We start from the raw sequence: 21,355 nt of genomic DNA, 5'->3' as shown, positions 1-21,355 counted from the left end.
AAGAATATTCAGGTTTCTGTCTCTTGTTTCAGTAGTAAGTGGCATTTTTCTGTGAGTTCTTTAATTCACCAAGATTTTCAAACATGGCATACAGTTGTTCATAGTATGCTCTTATTTTAAAATCTCTGCTAAAAATGTAGTTATGTTCTCTCTTTCATTCCTAATGTTACTATGACTAACTTCTCTGTTTTACTTGATCAGTTTTGGAGAACTGTCTATTTTATTAATCTTTTGCAATAAACAGCTTTTCCTTTGTTAATCTTCTCCAATGAATGTTTGTTTCCTGATTTTATGAATTACTCCTCTTTATTACTTTTTTCTTCTAATTTCGTTGGATTTACTTTCGTTCACTTTCTCACTTATTCAGTTGGATACTTTTTTTTTTCCTGTCTAGGATAAGGCTTAAGTATTTTTCTCTAAGTACAACTTAAGCAGCATCTGAGAAGTTCTAATATGGAATATTTTTATTGTCATCCAGTTCTAAGAATGTTTTAATTATCATAATTCTTCTTTGAATCATTAGTTATTAGAAGTGTGATTTTAAATTCCCAAATGAGTTTTTTAGTAACCATTTGCTTTGGAGTCTAACTTTAAAAAATCTATCATTGCAGAGAATGTTGCTTATGTGATACCAGTATCATAAAATTTATTGAGACTTGGTTCATAGCATAATATGTGGTCAGCTTTTCAAAACAGTGCGTGAGTTTTTTTTTAAATGCATACTTTCTAATAGGGACTAGGGAGACAGAGTCCTAAATATACCCATTAGATTAAACCTCTTGATTGTGTTATTTAAATTGTTTATGTTCGATTCCCAGTCAGAGCATATGCCTGAGTTCAGGCCAGGTCCCCAATTGGGGCCGCACAAGAAGCAACCACACATTGATGTTTCTCTTCCTCTCTTTCTCCCTCCCTTCCCCTATCTCTTAAAAAAAAAATTTTTTTTTAAACAAAAAACAAATCCTTTATAAACTTATCAATCCACTCACTGAGTGTGTCCTTTGTCCTTATAATTCTGATGATTTGCTTTATACCTGGTTATCTACGTCCCAGAAAGACTGTTAAAGAACTTTTCACTGACAGAATGTTGATTCCTTCTTTTGGCTTCTAAGCAACCAGGAATCCAATTTCTCAGAAGCCCTGACCCCAAGGCATATAGCCTCAGATTACCTTGCTAGCTTCAACATGGGGAAAAGAAGAGTATCGTAAAATCTTAGAGCTACTGTGCTGGAAGGAGTCTTAAAGTTCATCTAGTCCAACTGATATCTGTTTATCTAAATTTTGCCAGAACATCTCTGGTGTCAAGATAGTCTCTACCATCTTTGGGAAGTTCTTATTATTACAATGAGTCACAAGAAGATATTCTTCCAGCCCTGGCTGATGTGACTCAATTACTTAAGTGCCGTCCTGTGAACTAAAAGGTTGCTGGTTTGATCCCTGGTCAGAGCACATGCCTGGGTTATAGGCCAGGTTCCCAGTTAGCGGTGTGCAAGAGACAACCCATTGATGCTTCTCTTGCACATTGATGTTTCTCTCCCTTTCTTTCTCCCTCCCTTCCCCTCTCTCTAAAAAAAATAAATAAAATCTTTAAAAGAAAAAGAAAATGTTCTTTCCTTATAATACCTATCAGTTTTTTTTTAAAGACTGCTGATCATCTTCTCTGTGCAAAACAATTTCAGTTCCCCCACATAATTCCAGGTCTTCTTAACATCCTGATTAATGTTTTCTGAACAAGTTCTAGGTTATATAGAGATTTTCAAGTTACACAAATTATATACACACAGGTATGTGTGTATGTATGTAAATGTTTTAAGGAATGTTTTATTGGATAATTATTAAGGAAGCACCTCAGGAAAATATCCTATATTGAGACTAAATCCACTGACTCTATCATATAATGATTTCTCTCTCAAGGGAAGCAATTAAGAATGAGAGACCATAACTCTTGCCTACTATTCTTAATCACATGCACCAAGACCCATGTTATCCTTTCTTGAAAATCAGTGAAACGTTGCACGAGGAAGAACAACGCATAGCAACAACTTTCTGTATTTTATAAAATCCAAATTTGCTTAGAAATTATGATGGTTTGCTTTCTATATTTCTAATAGAGAACAGGGAAAAACTTGCCCTTTATTTGCTGACATGAAGTGTTAGTTTTGAAAGTTCCGGAGTCCACAGTTTATACACTGAAGAATGGTAGTATTGTGCTTGCGGGGAATTGGCTGTATGGCATAGGCACTTCACCCTTTATCCTCATAATCCTCTCCAACCATCAAGAAAGCAAACCCCTGCTTGGGACCCAGAGTGTCTATTCAGACAGACAATGCAGGTAATATCTTAATATTGCTTAGCATTGTTATTTCGTAAGGAATAGAGGGGACAGCCCTTTGAATTGGTCTCTGTCTCTTGGTGCCTAAAATTTTATTATCACTGGAATTTAAACGTTCAAAGTTCAGACTTGCCAAGAATGGATAAATGCAGCCTCTGCTTTGGCACCTTCTTAACTGTGATCTGTTAACCTCCTGAACTCAGCCTAACTTAGGGAAGACCTCCACGATAAGGAGCAAAGCCTCTCTCCTTGGTTAAGCCAAGCTGGATTTGTAAAGCATCTTTACCCAATGCATTTATATCAAAAGCACTCACACCTCTAAGTGATTCTGGAGTCCCAACTTAAGTAAGGACAGGCCTAACGCTATGTATCTCAGTAAAAACCACATTAGGTCACACCGGCTTTTAAGCTGCCAGGTCAAACAATTGCCTCAAACTGAAATGCCTTTCAGTGAACACCCCCAGATCTGTTTCACACGGGCTGCTGCTAAACCACATGTCCCCATCCTGCTCTTATGCAAGTGTTCTGTTCAGTTCCTCACATTTCCCTTCACTAATTTATCATCTCAGTTCTGGCCTATGACATAGCCTATCATCACATTTTTGTGTCTTAAAATTGTCCCCTACAACATTTCATATCCCTCCAAAAATTTGTTGCATTTGAACATTTTATCAAGTATTTTTTCCTTATCTTTCTCTACGAGCTCAGAGCCCTTTTTTTGTCCCTAGAGATCACCTTCTAGGTGGACTTGCACTCACTGATCAGCCCCATTTAAATATTATTATTCATTTCATTGCCTCAGTATCCAGCCCACATTTTCCTGTCTTATTCCCAAGGATTATGAGAGGGCTTTTGGGGTGATGACTTGCTGAAATTCATGAAGAACCACATCTCTAATCCCCGTCACAATAAGAAGTGGGCTAACTCTCCTCCTCTGAAAGCATCCTATATGGCAGGTCAGAACAAATCCTGAAACATTGTAGTAGGATTACCCAGATTTAGGCTTCTCCCTCATCTAGCACTCCTTGACACTTTTCCATGAGATTAATTTATCCATAAGACCAATTAATATTGAGATTACAAGTACAGAAATAGGACGGAATTTCACCCAAAGTTATTTTTACACCTGTTTTGTGGCCAATCAATTTAACAATTTCCCTCACTTATGCTAAACTGGAAAATACTAGACTATGTCAGCTAGAATGTTGGAGACAAACTACATCCCCCAGTCCCGACAGTCCACCAGTCAACAGCCTTGTCTACCTGACCCTTACCATCACCTCCCTAAATCAAGATTCATTAACACTGGCTTAGACTGCTTCCTAATGATTGTCCTTCTTTCAGGTGCTCCTTTGGCTGAGCCATCCTGCCTAGAGCTGTCAATGCCAGACCAAGTCACTTCTGCTCAGGACTCTTCAGGGACTCCCCGCCACACTCCAAATCTCTCGGCTGGCAATCTGCTCAAAGCAGCCACCTCCCCGTTCCCCCAGTCCTACGCCACTCTTCCCTGAGCGTCTCCTAGGCCTTCCTGATGCCCATCTTTGTCCTGAATGTTCCTGAGCACAGGAATATTCTAACACATTTCTAGATTTATAAGTCTTCTCCTCTCTCAAGAGATAAACTAAATGCTTTTCCTCAGTGAAGCTTAACTGATCCCTCCATTGGAAGTTATTTCTTCCTCAATAAGCTTCTGTGAGCACTGTGTAACTTCCAAGTGACAGTTTTCTTGATGTAGAATCATTTGTGTACTTGTTTTATCAAAAGCTGTTTGGTGCTAGGACAATAGCTTATTGGCCTTATTAGCTCACCAAGGGCGAAGCACCTGCTAAACAGTTAGACAGATAGACGGCTGTCTGGCTGGCTGGCATTGAAACTCAAGAGAGGATAAATAACTTTCCGAGATCATGAAGTTTTGACTAATAAAATTAATAATAGAGTCAGTTTCAAAATTCAATAATAAGGTATTTGTCAAGCACTGTACCATATTCTATTCCATGGTTTTGCTTTGATCTTTATATATAAGTATTAGTAATAAACATCCAGTTTTAAAAATTAGAACAGAAGTCTCATATTTGATAGTTGCTATGTTAAAAATGTAATAGCCCTTAGTTTTGCATGCTTAGGAATATAAATTTGGGAAAGGGGTGTGATGGATTTTTCCAATCACAGTCTTCAAGCTCCAGATATCATTTGAAAGGAGACACTGCCACTTGGGAACATTTGTCCCACACAGTTTAAAATACCTACTTTGGAAACATTGGTCTTCAAATCTAAAAATCCCAATTGTTTGTTTTTTGGCTCTACTTATTTTGAATAAAGGATGAACTAGGGATCTGATGTTAAAAACAAAGATTAAGCCCCAGGATGAAGTGGTTACTCCACCTAGAGATTAGGTTCTGGCTTTCTCAGACTACAGTTTAACAGAAGCATGATGTTGTCAACCTGAGATAGGTTTGATTTATCATATTCGAATCTGAAAGGAGCCCACATCCTTCCTGTTGCCATGCAAAGATGCTAAAAAGAATTCACAGAGAAAACAGATGGGCTAATATGTGTTATGTTTCCCAGGCGTCCTGTCCCTGTGCCCCCCCCCCCAACAGTGCAATAACTGGGAATGAGGTTGAACAAGAGAAGAACAAAGGAATAAAAGTATAAAATGCTTAGGAAAAGCCATCTAGAAGCTATTCTTTTTCATCAGTTTCTCTTGAGTGTTTCTTCAAGTGTGGTTCTGTAAATAGTGAAAAGGGGAACGGAATGCAGGGTCACTTTTTCCTTTCTCAAGTCCAATTGTTATCTTGCACAATAGACCTGCAGAGACTTGCTCTCATTCATGAGTTGACCAACTCCTATACCACCAATTTCAAAAGCGAAGGAGGCCAGTCTATCCTTTCATTGTTCTGTGATGTTGGAACCTTTTTTTTACTTTGTAAAAAACTTGCCCCAAAATATGGAATGGCTGAAGCACAAGTCATATGTTTTGGCAGGATTTCCAACTTTCCTTCAATGTTAGTTTTTTTAAAATGGCATGAATTATATTGGCATGATGTGGATAGACTGACTATAAAAGAAAGGAGAGAAGAAGAAAGCAAGAGAAGGGAAAAGCCTGCATGTCTAGCATTTCTTTTCTCACCAAATATTTCTTGGGTTACCTCTAGTATAGGCAATCTTATCAGTATTAATGATAGGGTCGTGTTACAGAAAGTCACAACTGAAGGAATCCAGAGCCATGTGAATAAAAGCAAGGACTGCTTCAAAACGAGAGAGTGCATTAGCAACAATTGCACACACTGTCACTATACTGTCAGAAGGTAAAGATGTCAGATTTAAATTGGGTGTAACAGGGAAGTTCTACAGAAATGGGGATGTAAAATACGAATTCTTTCCAGAGGAGATCATGCAGTATTTCTGGAGGCCTTATCATAAGCAAGATTACCATCCTACAGGATAGGCGTTACGCCTACACCTTCTTAATTCCAAATTTGTTTCCACCCATAGATTTTGAGCATACATTTATGTAAGACATTTATGGGGTCATGAATGCTCTTTATCTTGTGTTGTACTGAAGCTTTACCCTATTAGTTATAATTGAGCTATTGACATTTTACCCTTTAAGGAAAAACTTTAAAATCATATAAAAAGTGTATAATATAATTTGCCTCAGAGTTACGGAATAACTTCCAGCAGATAACTAGATGTTTTGAAAGCACATAGAAACAGGGTAGAACCTGAACTGAAAGAATAACTGGTTCTTCTGCCACCCACCCCACCCTCCAGGATATTTTAGAACATTTTGGGTTCTCCTTTTATTAAGTATTTGTTGGGTTTTTCAGTAACTCCTAAAGTTTTTTCATGTTAAAAGTTTAATTTTATCATAATAAAACCGACTTATTTGGTTACACAGAGCAAATGGAATCATCCTTCCGTCAGGGTAGTCCAGTCTGTATATAAACATAATTATTACTGCCATTAAATTTCAGCTATTTGTCCAGAAAGCTTTAATCAAAAGTGTATAACGTAAGAGATAGCAGACAACATTTGGGGCTGCAAATGTTGAGAAAATACAGGGTGTTTTATTTTCACCTTCACCCATGAGTTACCAGCCCTTAGGAATTTACCACGGACTCAAATGTTAACACTAGAAGAAATATTGATAATGAACTGTATCAGTCATAGAGGCTGGGCTCAGGAAGAGTGAGTGGCCTACCCAGGGTCCCCAATGGGTCAGGGCAGGATAGCTGTAGGCATGTTTGCTTTCTATTAGATCGTTTTATTCACCTCTCAGGGAACATACGTCACCAGATAGTTTAGCACTTCTGATCAAATACCCCAAGTCTTTGACCTGGGTCAGTCTTTCCGATTATTGAGTGGTGTCCAGAGACATATCATACAAACCACAGTTGCAGGCAACACAGGCTTTTGCTTTGTTTTGTTTTTTAACATTCACTCAGTAATACAGGTTACTAGTAGCTATATTAAAAAATAAAGAAACAGATGTAGCCCTGGCTGCTGTGTCTCAGTGGATTGAACATCGGCCTGCAAACCAAGTATCGCTGGTTCGATTCCCAGTCAGGGCACATGACTAGGTTGCACGTCAAGTCCCCAGTTGGGGGCGCGAGTGAGAGGCAACCACACAGTGATGTTTCTCTCTCTTTCTCCTTTCCCCTCTCTCTAAAAACAAAAATTAATAAATAAACAAATAAATAAATAATTTAAAAAAAAGAAACAGATGTAATAATATATTTTAAGGCAGTGTATCCAAAACATTATCATTTCAACATGCAGTCAATATTTTTTAAATTATTAATCAGATATTTTACATTCTTTTCTTCATTCTGCGTCTTTGAAATCTGGTTATATGCATATATTTTACACTTGCATCACATCTCAGGTTGGACCGGCTGCATGCAGTTAGTGCCTACATACCGTATTGGACAGCGAGGTCTATGCAACTGAAGAGGCAAAAGCTTTTCAACAAACCACATGCCCCTAACTCTTGAATTGTAAATGTCTCTATGTCTAGTTCACATTTCTTTTAATTTTTGCTCTTGGTAGGTCATGCTTGTTTCCTGAAAACCCAGAGAGAGGTAAGCAAGCATAAACTGCTATCAAATGAGTGTATCTATTGAAAACATGCCCAACTCTTGCTAAGATAGCGTTGCTCTATGTTATGTTACTTCTGCCTTCCTCGAATTCCACAAAGTTCCGTATTTCCTTAATGTCAAAAGTCCCTTAGCAGCTGCAGCTGTTTCCTGTGGATAATGCTCTAAATGGCTTTTATTTATGAGATATCTTGAACTGTAACTTAGTTATTGGAATGAATATGCATTCCAAAACCTGTATCCCAAGTCAGTATACTTAACAGTCTTCTAAGATATAATTGTTAAACTTCAGTTGTAGCTTTCAACAGTTCATCTCTCACTTTGATCTAATTATAAAATTTAATGTTAAAATATGTAAGGAGAGAGATCAAAGAAGAGGATCATTTTGCTTTCTGTTCATGCATCATCTTTCACAGCTCCCATCCCCCACCCCCCACCATCTAGGCAAAGGCAACACATGGAATAGTAATGAATAGTGTAGAAGCTGAGACTTTTTCTCATCATTGAAGTTTCTACCCCCAGAAACTTGAGAGAATGAAGTATAAAGCATAGTATCTGACACATAGTGCACAACAAAAATGATAGCTATTGTTATTATTTACTTTGCAATTGCTTCAGAAAAATGGGATGGACAAAATAGAGAACAAGTAGGTGTATCTGTTCTGAAAAATGGAAAGAAAGCCTGCCAGCTTTCTTTTTTTTTTAGGACATTATCCACATGATTCTTGGAACCAAACCAGGCTCCACCCAGAGCTGAGAGCTTTTTGTTTGCAGTATGTCTTCAGCATGACTGTGTGAACCAGCCTCACTTCCAGTGATAACAGGAATGTTGGATCCAAAATGACTAGCTCGTTTCAAAGGCAGAGTAAAACAATGGCAGCATGCAGAGCTGACCCAAATAGTGTGTTTCAAGTCATTGGAGGACGTTCATGTATGATTTCCATAGTGGAATGTGGTAACTAACTGTACAAGAGAAGGCAGAATAATGTTTTGGGTGTCATTTGGGTTGCTTCTTTAAACAGTTCCATGGAGAAAGGGAAAAAATTTTTAATATAAGACTTGCAAGATAACTCCCTTCTTCCCTTGACTTCTGCTTTTGCCTCTGCTACCCAATAAACCCTTGTAGCTGGAGTCCATGGGCTCCCCTTGAAGCTTCCAAGTATCATGTTTTGACTGAACACAACTAAAATCATGCCGAGTAGTGACTTGGCACTCATGACATAAGTACAGCTCTCTTACTGAAGACTGGTAAATTCTTAAAATTCTCTTGAATCACTTTCTTTCTCTGCTGAACTTCCTCAGTCTACTTACTAAAGTGCTCCTTGAAAGAGTAAAATATTGACACTTAGGTGGGAAAAGAATATAGAATCCTTGGCTATGTGCAGGCCTCTGTGGACACATTTTAATTTCTTAAAGAATATTGTGATCATCTAGATTATTTGTCTAACCATTCAGCCTGAATATCCGAATTCTCTGTAAGTTGGCATCTCTCTTTTGGGAACTATTTTTCATCTGCTTTTATGATCCAGACATAAGTACTAAGATAATACAAGGAATGGTCTATCTCTTGGTTTTCCTGATTTGCCTGAAGTTTTAGCTCTCATTACTGTTTGTTAGAAGGTTCTGAAGATGAAGCCCACTTAGAAAGTCACTGCGTAACAGCATAGGGAACAGTCGGCCACTTCACCTGACCTTGCACACCATGCCCCCTTTTTTCTTTGCCTTGGGTAGGCAGCTGCATACTTTAGGAAAAGAGAGAGCCATTAAAAACATACCCAAATACTGGCATATTTATGCCATGGAATATCGCTCAGCAATAACACTACTATAATGAGTAAAGTCATAAAAACTACTATACTACTCAGCGATAATGAACTACTGACATGTACATTATCATGGATAAATGTCAAAAATAAGTAGACTCAAAGAATATGATTACGTTTATATGAGGTCCTGGACCAGGCAAAACTAATCTACGGTGGTAAAAATCACAACTGTGGTTGCCTTGGATGGGATTGACTGCAAAGGGGCATTGCTGGGTCTTCCTAGGGTGAACATGAAAATGTTCTCTATCTTAGTTTACATGGGTATGTACATTTGTTAGGACTTGTTGAACTGTACACTTGGCATCTACACATTGAACTGCATGTGAATTATACCTAAACTTATAAAAAAAAGAAAATGAAACTATGAAGAAAGAGGGAGAGGACTGAAAATTTCATAATACTTGCAAAACCTCCCCAAATTCTTAAAAATCTTTTTTTTTTTTTTTTTTTTTTTTCCTGAGCTGGATACCGGCCCTTTTTGTCCGGGTACACAGTGGGACAGCAGTTCCCTGTTTCTTTTGAACCCTTCCTGGTGCCACAGTAGACACATGGTCAGCCACACTTCAGAGGCATAGAGTAGTGCCTTCCTTTTCACAAAGCTTGTCATAGATTGGATGGGAAATCAGTGTTTTGTAAGTTGTACAATGGAAATGTATTATTACTTGAAGAATATTTTTTGGAAGGCATATAGCCACTCCCTAATTAATGGTTGGTTGTGTTAATTTGGAATTTGCAAAGATTACAAAAAGAACTGGGACTTTTTGTAAAGTGTTCTGTGTTGTGAAATGTAGATGTTAACTTTAAATTCTAAACTTGTTACCCCCTCCCCCTCTCCCTGCAGTCCATCCTCCCTGCTGTTCAGTAATCTTCTAAAAGACATATCTATTGTGTAGCTCTTACCCAGAAGCCTTGATGGCCCACTCCCCCTTTCACATTTAGGTACCCGCCTAACTTTCTGGTTGTCTACCTACGCACTTGACATTTGTCACACCAAACCAGGCTGCGTCCTAGAATGCTCCCTCCTGAATCTATGCCCTCATAAGAGCTGTTCCTCAGTCTGGGGAGCACTTAGCCCACCGTACTCCTTCACAAGTCCTTCCCGCAGCCCCCGATCAGGTGCTCCTCCTCTGAGAATCTGTCCCAGCTTCCTCAGGGTAGAAGTGACCCACACACGCCTGAGCTCCTCAGAACCGCATGTGTATTTATTCAGGAGAACACACTTGCCACAGTGAAGCAGAACAAAGCCTTTTCATGACTGCCTTCTGCTATTGGCTGGACACTCTTCAGCTATGGGGATGACATTTTGCATCTTTTGTTCTGTTCACACTGCTGGATACATAATATTGCTCCATAAATGGAGGATGGATTCATTCGTTTGTTCATTCCACACTGAAGTAGCCTTCTTTGTGGGACTTCTGAAGAGGATACAAATAAGAACCAGAATGTGCTGTGGCAGTAGCAAAAGCAGACTTTCAGGGACAATGTTACAGTGTTCTGGACCTGTTCTCTTTGCTTTCTTTGTCCAAGTGGTAACAAGAAGCTAACAATGCTCTCTTCTTCGGTTGCACTTTCTGCCTCTCCTTCTCTGCATGAAAGAATTCCTACCCAGTTCTGAGAAAGAAAACCAGAAGAGCATGAATAATGTAAATCAGGGCAGGAGAAAAGTAGAAAATATAATACAAATACCATCTAACAAAATATTAGCTTTCTACATTTCCTAAATACCTTCGCATATACCATTTTGTTTTATCTTCACAAAAATCCTATAAATAAAGCAGGGAAGGGATAATTATCCCAGCAGGCAAATGAGAAAACTGAGGTGAAGTAAAGGCCAGATGATTTGCCCAAAGTAACACGTCTGGTTAGTGATAATGCTGAGGCCAGAATAGAAGTCTATGTGCTCACGCCAGTCTGGGAGATTGTTCAAAAGTACGAGTTCCCAGGAAAGATCAAATAATTGCTGGGAAAGCACTTCCGATCTCCAAGGAAAACAAATCTTTCCAGCTGAGTGCCCTCTCTAAAGGCCCGAAGAGTAGTATCTGCCAAACAGCTACTCTTTTGTCTTCTGCATAAACTACCCAGGCTGAAGGCCCCTGCAAAATCTGGGAGAATCAAGAGCACTGCGCACTGCCGAATATATTTGAAACCTTATGGAATAACTAACTGTCCATTTAGATAGAAATTAGGTAATATCTTTTCTTAAATCCTTTCCAGGACACAGGTGTGGGGCACTAATGCAGATACAAAGCTTTGTTGCTGTGTATTGCGTGTGTGTGTGTGTGTGTGTGTGCGTGCGTGCGTGTGAGTGAGTGAGAGAGAGAGAGAGAGAGAGAGAGAGAGAGAGAGAGAGATGAGACAGCTATTTCTGCTAGGCCAGTGGAATATTTAAAAGCAAATATGTAACGGATAACGGCTGCTGAACCTGCATTTGCAGCTGTGGCTGCATCATTTCTCTGGGGAAGGCAAGTGGCTATTCTCCAACCCTCATAAAGGGCAAGCATTGGGAACAAAAAGAGAACTTGCTTATATTTAATACTGCATGGTCCAATTTCATGTCCTGCATTAGATGCCTAACTCAGAAGCTGACTACAGAGACAGCTCATTGGTTTCAAGACCCAGGATTCATTCCACAAAATCTTTCAGACCTTTTTTTTTTTTTTTTTTTTTTTTCCTATAATAAGTAAAATCCCATGTATTTCTATTGGGAGGAAAAGAGCCAGATCTTTTCAGACATTAACAAAAGAGGGGCTGTAAATTTGGTTTACCTTACCTATGTGCTGCACAAAGAAGACCACCATCATTTCAAACCTTGAATGTATTCATAATTGTGTTTTAGAGCAGGGTTACCTTTGACGTCAAATTTTGGGCACATTCATTTCTCTGAGTTTAGGTTTTATACACTAAAATGATTAAATAAACTGTAAGTCATCTAGCACAATGCCTGGTGTACCCATTTCAGGGACCCATCTCTGGGATCCTCTCGTCCTTTTATTATATTCATTCTGCCCTGTTCCCTCTTTACCACTTTTCTTCCTTTTGAGGTCTCCACTGGTCAGTTTTGCTAGCCAAAATGTACAGACATTTCATTTGTCACAATAAGGCTATGAGCTTCTGAAAGAAGAGACACCAAGGGCCCTTGGAGAGGACACAGGAAGGGACTGATCATGTGTGCTGTCTTGGTTCTAGTCTATAGCCAGAATAACACAGGAAGTATTTCCTTTTATTTTCATGTAAAACCTATTTAGCAGCTGCTTCAGAGGTCTGGAATAAAACATGGGGGAGGGAACCCTGATGTGAAATAAGAAATATTGAGAGACAGGTAAAGAAAACTAGATTTTTTTGTTGTTGCTCCTGAAATAGCCCACTTATTTTTAATCTTGTTCTTAATTTGGAATTCTGGGCAAAACTATGATGTTAAAAAATGTCATCAAACCTGTTTTCAATCACAGTATATACAGAGCTTTCCCAAACTTAGATCACATGTGACCACAACATAGAACAAATTGTAATTTATTAATTGTGTGGATGTTTGTAGGTGTGGTGACCTTGTCATCAAGACTTCCTTATCCCCTTTTAATTTCCTCCTCAATTAAATAGAAAGGGAGCAATAAGTAGTTTCGAGGTTGTTTTTGCCCTAAGTGGTAAATGATGCATTCCTATATTTATATTTAGCTTTTGGTCTTTGAATTGAAATTTAGTTCCTCAAATAGTGGGACTGTTCTGTTCAGCTACTAAATCTGTTAGGTTCTTTCTCCATAGAGCATGTCTGAATTCTTCTCTCTATCAGAGGTTGAGATTGAAAATTCTCCCTCTCCCACTTATTTCACAGATGACTTGTAGTAAGCCAAGTGCTGATTCAAATCATCTTTACCCTGGGGTTCTTTCTGGGTTTGGAACTTGCTGAATATCATGTGAATGAATAAACTCTGTCTTCAGACCCAGAGAAAAGGTTGGATGTTAATATTGGTGTATACACCTTCAATATCATTGGGAACATAGCATCATATTACTATTCCTTGGGGGTGTTTCTATGGTGGAGATGTTGATTTGACCCTCTAAATGCCATAGTTTTTTGTTCTGAAGATTAAAGAATGAGCATGGACTTTATAGTCAAATAGACATGGATTTGAAATATGATTCCATCACTTCCTAGCTGTTTGCTCTTAGACAAATTCCCTTCTCTGAGTTTAGGTTTTTATACAGTAAAATGATTAAATAAAATGTAGGTCACCTAGCACAATGCCTGTGCTAGAATAGGCTCTCAAAATTGTTTAACCCTGTCCCTTCTGGACAGACTTCTGCGAGGGGGCCTAAAAGGTAGGGTTTTCTGTGAATTCTTTGGTTGAAGGTGTTGTTGTCATCACTACCATTCCTGCAGAAAGAACAAAACCTTTCTAAGGGAGCCATGAGAGGCAACATGGCATCATCTAGTGGTTTCTATAGTGTGGTCCCAGACCAGCAACATCAGAGTCATCTGGGAACCTGTCAGAAATGCAGGTTCTCAGACCCCATCCCAGCCCCCCTGACTCAGAAACTCTGGAGGTGAGACTCAACAGCCGGTGTGTCATGTGAATAAGCTTCCACATGACTCTCACGTGTAAAGCTTGAGAACCACTGGTACAGTGAAAGAAACACTGGGTAGCTTTTACCATGTTCTTCTGTATAAACCAGCAGTCACTTCTCCATGCTGGGCCTTGGCCTCTCTAAAAGGAGAGGTGGGGTTAAACCAAACATCCGCTAAGATCTTTTCCAGTTCTGACAGTTGTGGCAGCTTTTCCTTAGTGACCATACTTTAAAGAGTAGAAAAAGGAAGAACAACTTTGTTTTCATTATTTCAGAAGTAAGTACCTTATTGCAGAGAAGGAAAACAAACAAAATGAAGAGACTTAGAACCATCCATAATCTCAGTGTCTGGAGATATTCCTTTGTACTGTGCTATTTCATTTCTGTTTATTTTTACATGAAGGCACATGTGTACATTAATCTGTGTATAGGTATATACACGTCTCCATATAGTCATTCAGCGTCTATCTACCAAGGATCTGCTCTGTGCCAGGCAGAGTCCTGGACACTGTGGGTGCACAGTGAACACTCATGAAAAGCCCCTGCCCCCATGGAGCTTTCATTCTCGTGGGAGGAGGTAGATGATAAAAAAGAAAATAAGCTCATTTCTGAGAGTGTTAAGTGCTATGAAGGAAATAAAAGGGCAGTATGATAGAGTGACAGGGCAGTGGCCAACTGAGAGCTGATGACAGGAACAACCTTTCTGGGAAGGCGACATCTGAGCGGAGACCTGAATCCGGGGTATGCAGGCAAAGGGAAAAGCTTGTGCAGAGGCCCTCCAGGCAGCCAGGTGGCTGAGGAAGAGGCATGAAAGGGACAGCCGCAGAAGATGAGGCCAGAGGGACAGATAGGCAGAGGCCTGAGCGAGGGTGGCTGTATAGTTTTAACTTTTCTAAATACAGTAGGAAAGCACTTTAAGACTAGGAATAACTTGTTTAAAAAGGTCACTCTTGATTGCCACGTGGAGAACGGGTATAGGGGGCAGAAATGAAAGCAGGAAAAATTGGATCGTATTTCCACCTAGTGTTTCATAACTTGCATATTTCCCTTGACTTTATCATGAGCATCTTTCAAGATTATTAATATTCTGCCACATTATCATTTTTAATCTGCATAGGAATCTGGTATGCTACCATATTTTGTTAATTCCCAGTGCATAAGGACCTAGATTATTTCCAGCTTTTTATTATCATGAATAACACTGAAATGAGTGTTATAAATCTTTGTGCACATCCTTGTTGTTTCCTTAGGATAATCCCTAGAAGTGGAAATCCTTGGCCAAGAGTAGAATACATTTGAAGACTGTTTCTTGAGTCTGCTAGTCGATTTCATTTGTAGTTCTATAACTGGGCATCCTCCAGTCATTTAATACCTTTAGTTGACAGACTTTCACCAGCCTGGGAGCAGAGGGAGGCACCTGAGGCACTCTCCTTAAGTACTTAATTTAAAGGCGCCCCCAAGAATTCAGTGATCAAGGTAAATACTATCTTTTGCATTCTTTTTTATCCTGACTATTGAGCTTTCTGGCATCTCATTATATTTTGCTCCTAGGGTGCGTATCTCACTCACTTCCCCCTAGGCCTGGCCCTAGCACTTCTATATAGGAAAAACATAAGGTAAGTAATGGTTTGCCTCTGGATTTGAGTCTTATTTTTACTTATCCTTAATCATGTACAGAATTATTACATTGTTAACTCAGTTGTTACTTACATATTAACATTGCATGTTTCCCTTATCATCTTCATTCTCAAGTAATTAGAAAACCCAGATATGTAACAGTAATGGGTCTTAGATCCATGTTGAGCACTTACAGGTGTGTGGGGTGCAGCTGTCTTAAGCACCATACTTTTCCCTGACCTCCTGAACAGCTGCAGTCATGTATGATGTGCTTCCTGGTGCTGCTGGTTAGCCTGGGGTTGTAACTAGGTCTACATGGCGCCTCTGTGGGAGTGACAGGTACCCGCTGGGTGACAAACCAGCCTAATCTTGCAGTTCCATAGCAGCCAGTTATTTTCTCCATTCTGCTTAGACTCTTTAATGCTGGAGGACAAAAAAATAAAAGCTACAGCTTTTTGTTTGTTTAACAGAAAAGAGAAATTGACCAGAATCCAAAAGAGAAAACTCTTCAAGTGACCAAATGAGTTTTCAGTTCTGTACTTTGGGTTCCTTCTCTGCATCACCACTCCCAGCACTTTGTCTCTAACCCAGATGTCAGGAGCATTTTAGGCTCCTTCAGCAAATCCCTGAAGACAAAGAAGGAATCTCCATAAGCTGTAGCAGCTCCTACCCTCCCACCTCTCAGCCACATGGCTGTGTGTCCATGGCACTGTTGACCTCAGCCACAGTCCTCCACCCATGGCCGGTGTCAGCCTCAGGTGGTTCCTGGGCTGGACAGCCCATCACACTACAGAGCCAGGGCCACCATCGACACTCCAGAGGTTCTCTGGACACTACCACGCAAACTGTCCTTTTTCTCTGTCATTTTCTTTTCTGTATTGGATCCAGTGAGCCTATTTGCAGCAAACAAATGAGTGCTGATCATAGAGTTCAGTAAGTAGTTGGTTAGCAAGAATGATTACCATCAGAAAAAGCCACAAGTCCAAAAACTTAACCCAAAATGTTTCAAAGCCACATCTCTCCAGATCATCCAGTTCTGGTCAAAGGGTGAATGTATCTTGTTGGCAGAGGGCTCTGCTCTTAGCATAGGAAAAGGAGAAGGCCCAGGTCACCTTGCTTAGGTGACTTTGAGATGGTGCCTCCCCCTGGGATCTGGTGTCTAATCCAGCAGCCCCTCTGGTCTCTGAAGGTCCTAGGGTGTCCATGGTACGCCCTGCACTCAGGTGACTTGGGCCCTCTGGGGAACAATGTCATGGGAGAGGCTGACAATGCCTCGTGGAGCCACACGAGTGACCCATAAGGGGTTAGACTGTGGCTGTTTCTATTCCCTTTGAGCTTTCTGATCTCATATGATACCAGGCCAAGAGGACTCTGTTGAAAATGCCAGGGCTGTTATCCGTCGTCAGAGTAGGGCTTCTAAATAGTCTGTGCTTGAACATGACCAGTTAGGTGAAAATGAGCTTATTACATGCAAAAATGCTGCCTGATTGGAGTGCCTCAGTAACCCCTAGAACTGACTCTTTGATGGTATGATTCAGACTCAATTTTTTAACCCAAGGGTTATACTAACACTCCTTTTCTCTCTAAAAGATAAACAACCCTCCACCCCCACCTTTCAATTAATACCTTAAAGGACATGCATATCGTATGACTGTTGCAGTTCCTTTTGAATATCCTGGGCAGTGGATTCTTTCTGGAGTTGAAACCAAATAAAGATTAGGCAGAAATTCAGCTTTCTCTCCTCTTCATTTTCTTTTTTATTTTCTCTTAATTTTTATCTGAATAATTCATTTTACTGCCTACTCAGTTAAACTCATTTAATGTTATCCTTAATCCAAGGTGATTAGTTTGGCATATGACTGGACGCCAGTGATGGCAGACTGGCTGTCTCCTGGGCAGCCAGGAAGTCAATGGATATCATTTGTGCCTGGGATAGAAAGCCAGTCATGACCCCAAGAGAACCCTGGGCTCCAGCATGCTTCCTGTCCTCACACACACACGCCTGTTATAAATCTATGGTTTATTGAGCACCTACTATGTGACCAGATAATGATCTAGATGTTGTCTACTAATCTGAATCATATGAAATGGGTATATCCCTTTTTTAGCTCAAAGATGATCAGGTATCCATAATTTCTTATTAGTGATTGATAGTAGATCATGGCTGTCCTTATAAAAATTGTCATAATCTGCATTTTACAAGAAAGAAACCAGAAGACGTTTAGTCACATACACAAAATGTTAACCCTGGATCATGGCTTTCTGCCTTCTGACACCGAGTCAATGAGAGAGGATAAGAAGAACAGAGAATGAAAGGAAACCCATCTCAGAATTGAAAGAGTGAAATTGAAACCATTAAAGAAAAAAATCACTCCTGTCTCTCCCCACATGCCCAAGTAATGAACTGCCTGTCTGAGATTCTTCTTGAGACAGTCGGTTGGGCAGACAGCAGGCAGCTCCAGTGGGGACCACAGCAGCCCCAAGTGGTATACTGACTGAAATTGGCTCTGTGGCCTTCCTGAAACCCAGTCTGAACTCCATTTGTATTTACATCATATCATCATCTTGATTTCCTTCCAACATAACATCGTTGTCTCCCACACATATGTCATAATTTAAAATAAACAAATTGCTTCCATCCTCAGTACATTACTGGTACTGAATAACAGGTCAGATTTCAGGTGCCCAGTGGAATCGGTTGAGCTTTTGACACTGTGAAGATATTTTTAAACCTAAAAGAACAGTAGCTGCATGATAATTGGTGCTTTTCCCTGGAGATGTTTAAGTTTCAAAATAAGAAGATTATTAGAGTGGACAAGTGGAGGGAGGCCTTCTAGCCAATCCCTGCACTTTCCCCATTTGTTCACCTAGAGATGGGGGAGGGAGGGACAGCAGAAGCCATTCTTGACATCAAGAGGAAAAATGAATGGAAGTGAGGGTGACACAGAGCCACCCTTACACAACCTCCCTAAACAAGAGCAGACAGAGCAGAAGGAAGGCAGAGGGCAGAGAGTCCCCTTCACTTCGTTAAAGGAGGTTGGTTCATTTTCTCACTTCCTGTTCATTGTCATTTGAAAATATTTACAAAAGGCCAGGTTGTGCCAGGTATTGTGCTTGTGCTGGGCTCTGCACACCCAGACTCGCAAACACAGATGCCCATGTGAAGGCTTGCAGAGAGGAGGCACACTGCCTGTGTGTTAAAGGACTGAGCCCCTACCAGAGCTCACCTTTCAGCCTCGTCTAGCTGTTTCCTGTTCTTGGCAGGGAGCACCACATCCAGAGCAGCACCCTGGCAGGGTGAGCTTTGTGTTGAAGATGAAAAGGATGATGATGTTGCTGACTCCAAGATGAGGTGGGGTTTGAGTAAGGAACACACAAGCCAGACCTCGCTCTAGCAGCCAGGGGTGACAGAAAAAGAAGAGCAGGAAACAGCAGTGAGTTTTCCCAGAACCTCAGACTAGCTGCCCTTGTCCGGGAGTCGGAGCCCCAAGAATAGTCACACAACCATGTGCATTTCCCCAGCACTCCTCCTCAGCGAGCCTTCCCCTGGCAGCAGCCACAGGACTAGGGGGATCCCAGCTCCAAAGACAATATGAATAGATATTGTAAGCCTTCAACCCCAGACTCTTGCAGTTGAGTGAGCTGTCCCCGGACCCGCAGGGTGCGCACATCCACTAGTTCATGTAGGCATGTTTCCTTAGGGTATGTGCCAAGGAGTGGAATTGCTGCTCAGAGGATTGATGCCTCTTCATCTTCATTAATAATGCAAATCAGTTGTCCCAATTTACATCCCACCAGCAGTATATGTGAATTTTGTTCCACATTCTCTCCAGTATAGCAGGTCTTTGAATAACATCCTTTTGTTATATCATTGATGAGATGCCATAGGAACTTAACTCTTGTTTATATTAATTAGCGTATTGTAAAATGTGTTTTGTTCTAGTTTCTCCACAGTTCTAAGAACTTATTGACGATGTTAAGTGAGGACTTACCATACTTGGTATTAGCAGTTTGAAAATTCTGTCGATAGCATCGCTTCTCTATGTTGGAGTGACAATATAGAAATACAGGGAAGGTGTGGGGTAGTTTTTGTTTCGTCTGTCTTGTCTTCCACCTGGCCAAAATGAGAAAATCAAATGCTCTGGTACCCCCCAAAAGTGATAAAATCTGTTTGTTTAACAATGGGGAAACAGGACCAAAAGTAAAAAGGAGAAATGTATTTAAGCCATATTTTAAGTTGAAGAAGGGTCAAATGTTTGAGAGAAATGGAGATAAAATTAAGCAGCAAGTGTGTTAAAACAGCGGAGGTATGGTTAATAAAACCAAGGCTAGTAAACAGCTTAGTAGGTTTGGAAAGGCAAGAATTGGTATAAATAATCCATTTGTTCTATAAGCGATACACAGATTCACTAATTTTTAGCAACAGTTTAATTTTGGCAGTGGAACCTGCATAGAAAATGCAAATATTAAGAGGGAAGCAAAATGGCTAAGAAATGGAGAAGGTGTTTAGAGAGGTGTGCATTCAGGGAATGTGTGTCCAGATGAAAAATGAAACCTGGTGGAGACTAAGGCTTGTAGGCTGGTTATACAAAGGACCATTTTTTTTCACCTGGGCTGGTCATCAGCATGTTGGGTCAGCCTTTGTCAAAAAGAATTATGGCAAAGCTGTTGCCTGGGCTCATTCCAAGTGTGTGTCATTGTTACTCATTGAGTCAGCTTGGGTTGTATTCACCCAGAACTGGGGCAGTGTGAAGGCACATTTGGGTCGTTGTTACCTGGAGCTCAGCAGAAACGCTGGGGACAGGCCAGTTCTGCTTAGTGCTGGGGCAGATTGCTGCTGCTCAGGTCTGCTGATTGATGACTCTTGCTGGTGGATGAGCAGTAGTTTCTAGCCTCTGATGATGGTGAGCCTGTAGATGTGAGCAGAGCTGCTGTGGCTAAAATATAAACCATATTCTGACTTTAGCCCAAAGAATTTGTTAATACTACGTACTTTGTGCAAAATAGGTATAACTGCTACTTCTGCACCATGATAAAGGCAGCCCTGCTTGACTTGATGGAGTAACTGCCCCACAGTTGGAGGGAGAGGGTGGTAGGCTTCTGTTTACCTTATACTTGCTGCCCCTCTAACTCGTGCCCCTTCTTCAAGCTCCTCTGTGGACATCAGAGGACATCAGTTCATTGTCAGATATTAGCTGTTACATGCCCTTTATAGTGTGCAGTGTCTTTCTTCAGGTGTCCTGCATTGCAATATTTATCTCTGTTGCTGTCTGTTCTTGTCATGTTTAGGCAGATAGCTACACAGTAGCACACAAGTCTTTATTTGCCACTCCTACCAGCCCCAAAAGATGTTGGGCTTCTTTTTGTGACAGGACTCTCAGAAACTGTAATCATATAGTTTTGTAGTAAGCCACCTCTGCAGCAGTATGGTTTCAGATCTTTATGCTCCCCGACAACAAAAGCTACAGCTTTGCTTTGGTTGGGCATGATTTATGAGGTATGAATTATGCATAGACACAAGGCTAGAATGGATAGAATTGTTTGTCCAACTGCGTAAGTCACATCTTACTCAAATGCCTCTCTGTCCACCGGTGTGCAGTCTCTTCCCATTCTTTGCTTCCCTGTCTTGCTCCCCCATGCTTCTCCTTTCTCTTTCTTGTTTCAATATGTGCCTGTCAAGACCCAGTTTCACTCCCCCACTTAATACTGAATAATTGCCATCTGGGTAATGTACAAATCCTTTAGCCTGTGAGCACATGGTTAAGAGTGTATATGTCTTAGATTCAGCCAGATCTGGTTTATCCAGCCAGCCCAGCCATGAGCCTTAAGCAGGTAACTTGACCTCCCCACACTTATATCCCCTATCCATAAAATAGTGCATAAAATAGTACCGATGATGATAGTAAGGTGATAGTAAT

General features: G+C 40.5%; 1 protein-coding gene across 5 annotated transcripts in view; it reads left to right on the top strand.

The window, feature by feature from the left end:
• FYN (FYN proto-oncogene, Src family tyrosine kinase) overlaps nt 1–21,355 on the top strand; it is a 206,101-nt gene that overhangs the window by 112,018 nt on the left and 72,728 nt on the right. Inside the window, exon 1 of one of the 5 annotated variants that reach the window (XM_090279769.1) lies at nt 15,418–15,436. The exons of the other annotated variants lie outside the window; for them this stretch is intronic. The gene's annotated coding sequence lies outside the window, so the exon portion shown is untranslated. Of the gene's footprint in view, nt 1–15,417; nt 15,437–21,355 lie in introns of those variants that run through there. 5 annotated transcript variants of the gene reach the window in all.

Source organism: Furipterus horrens, unplaced genomic scaffold, assembly GCF_987537825.1.
Source record: "Furipterus horrens unplaced genomic scaffold, mFurHor1.1.pri manual_scaffold_6, whole genome shotgun sequence".
In the NCBI taxonomy this organism is placed as follows: Eukaryota; Metazoa; Chordata; class Mammalia; order Chiroptera; family Furipteridae; genus Furipterus; species Furipterus horrens.
The sequence above is the reverse complement of the archived record's forward strand: the minus strand, read 5'-3'. Positions and strand labels throughout refer to the sequence as shown.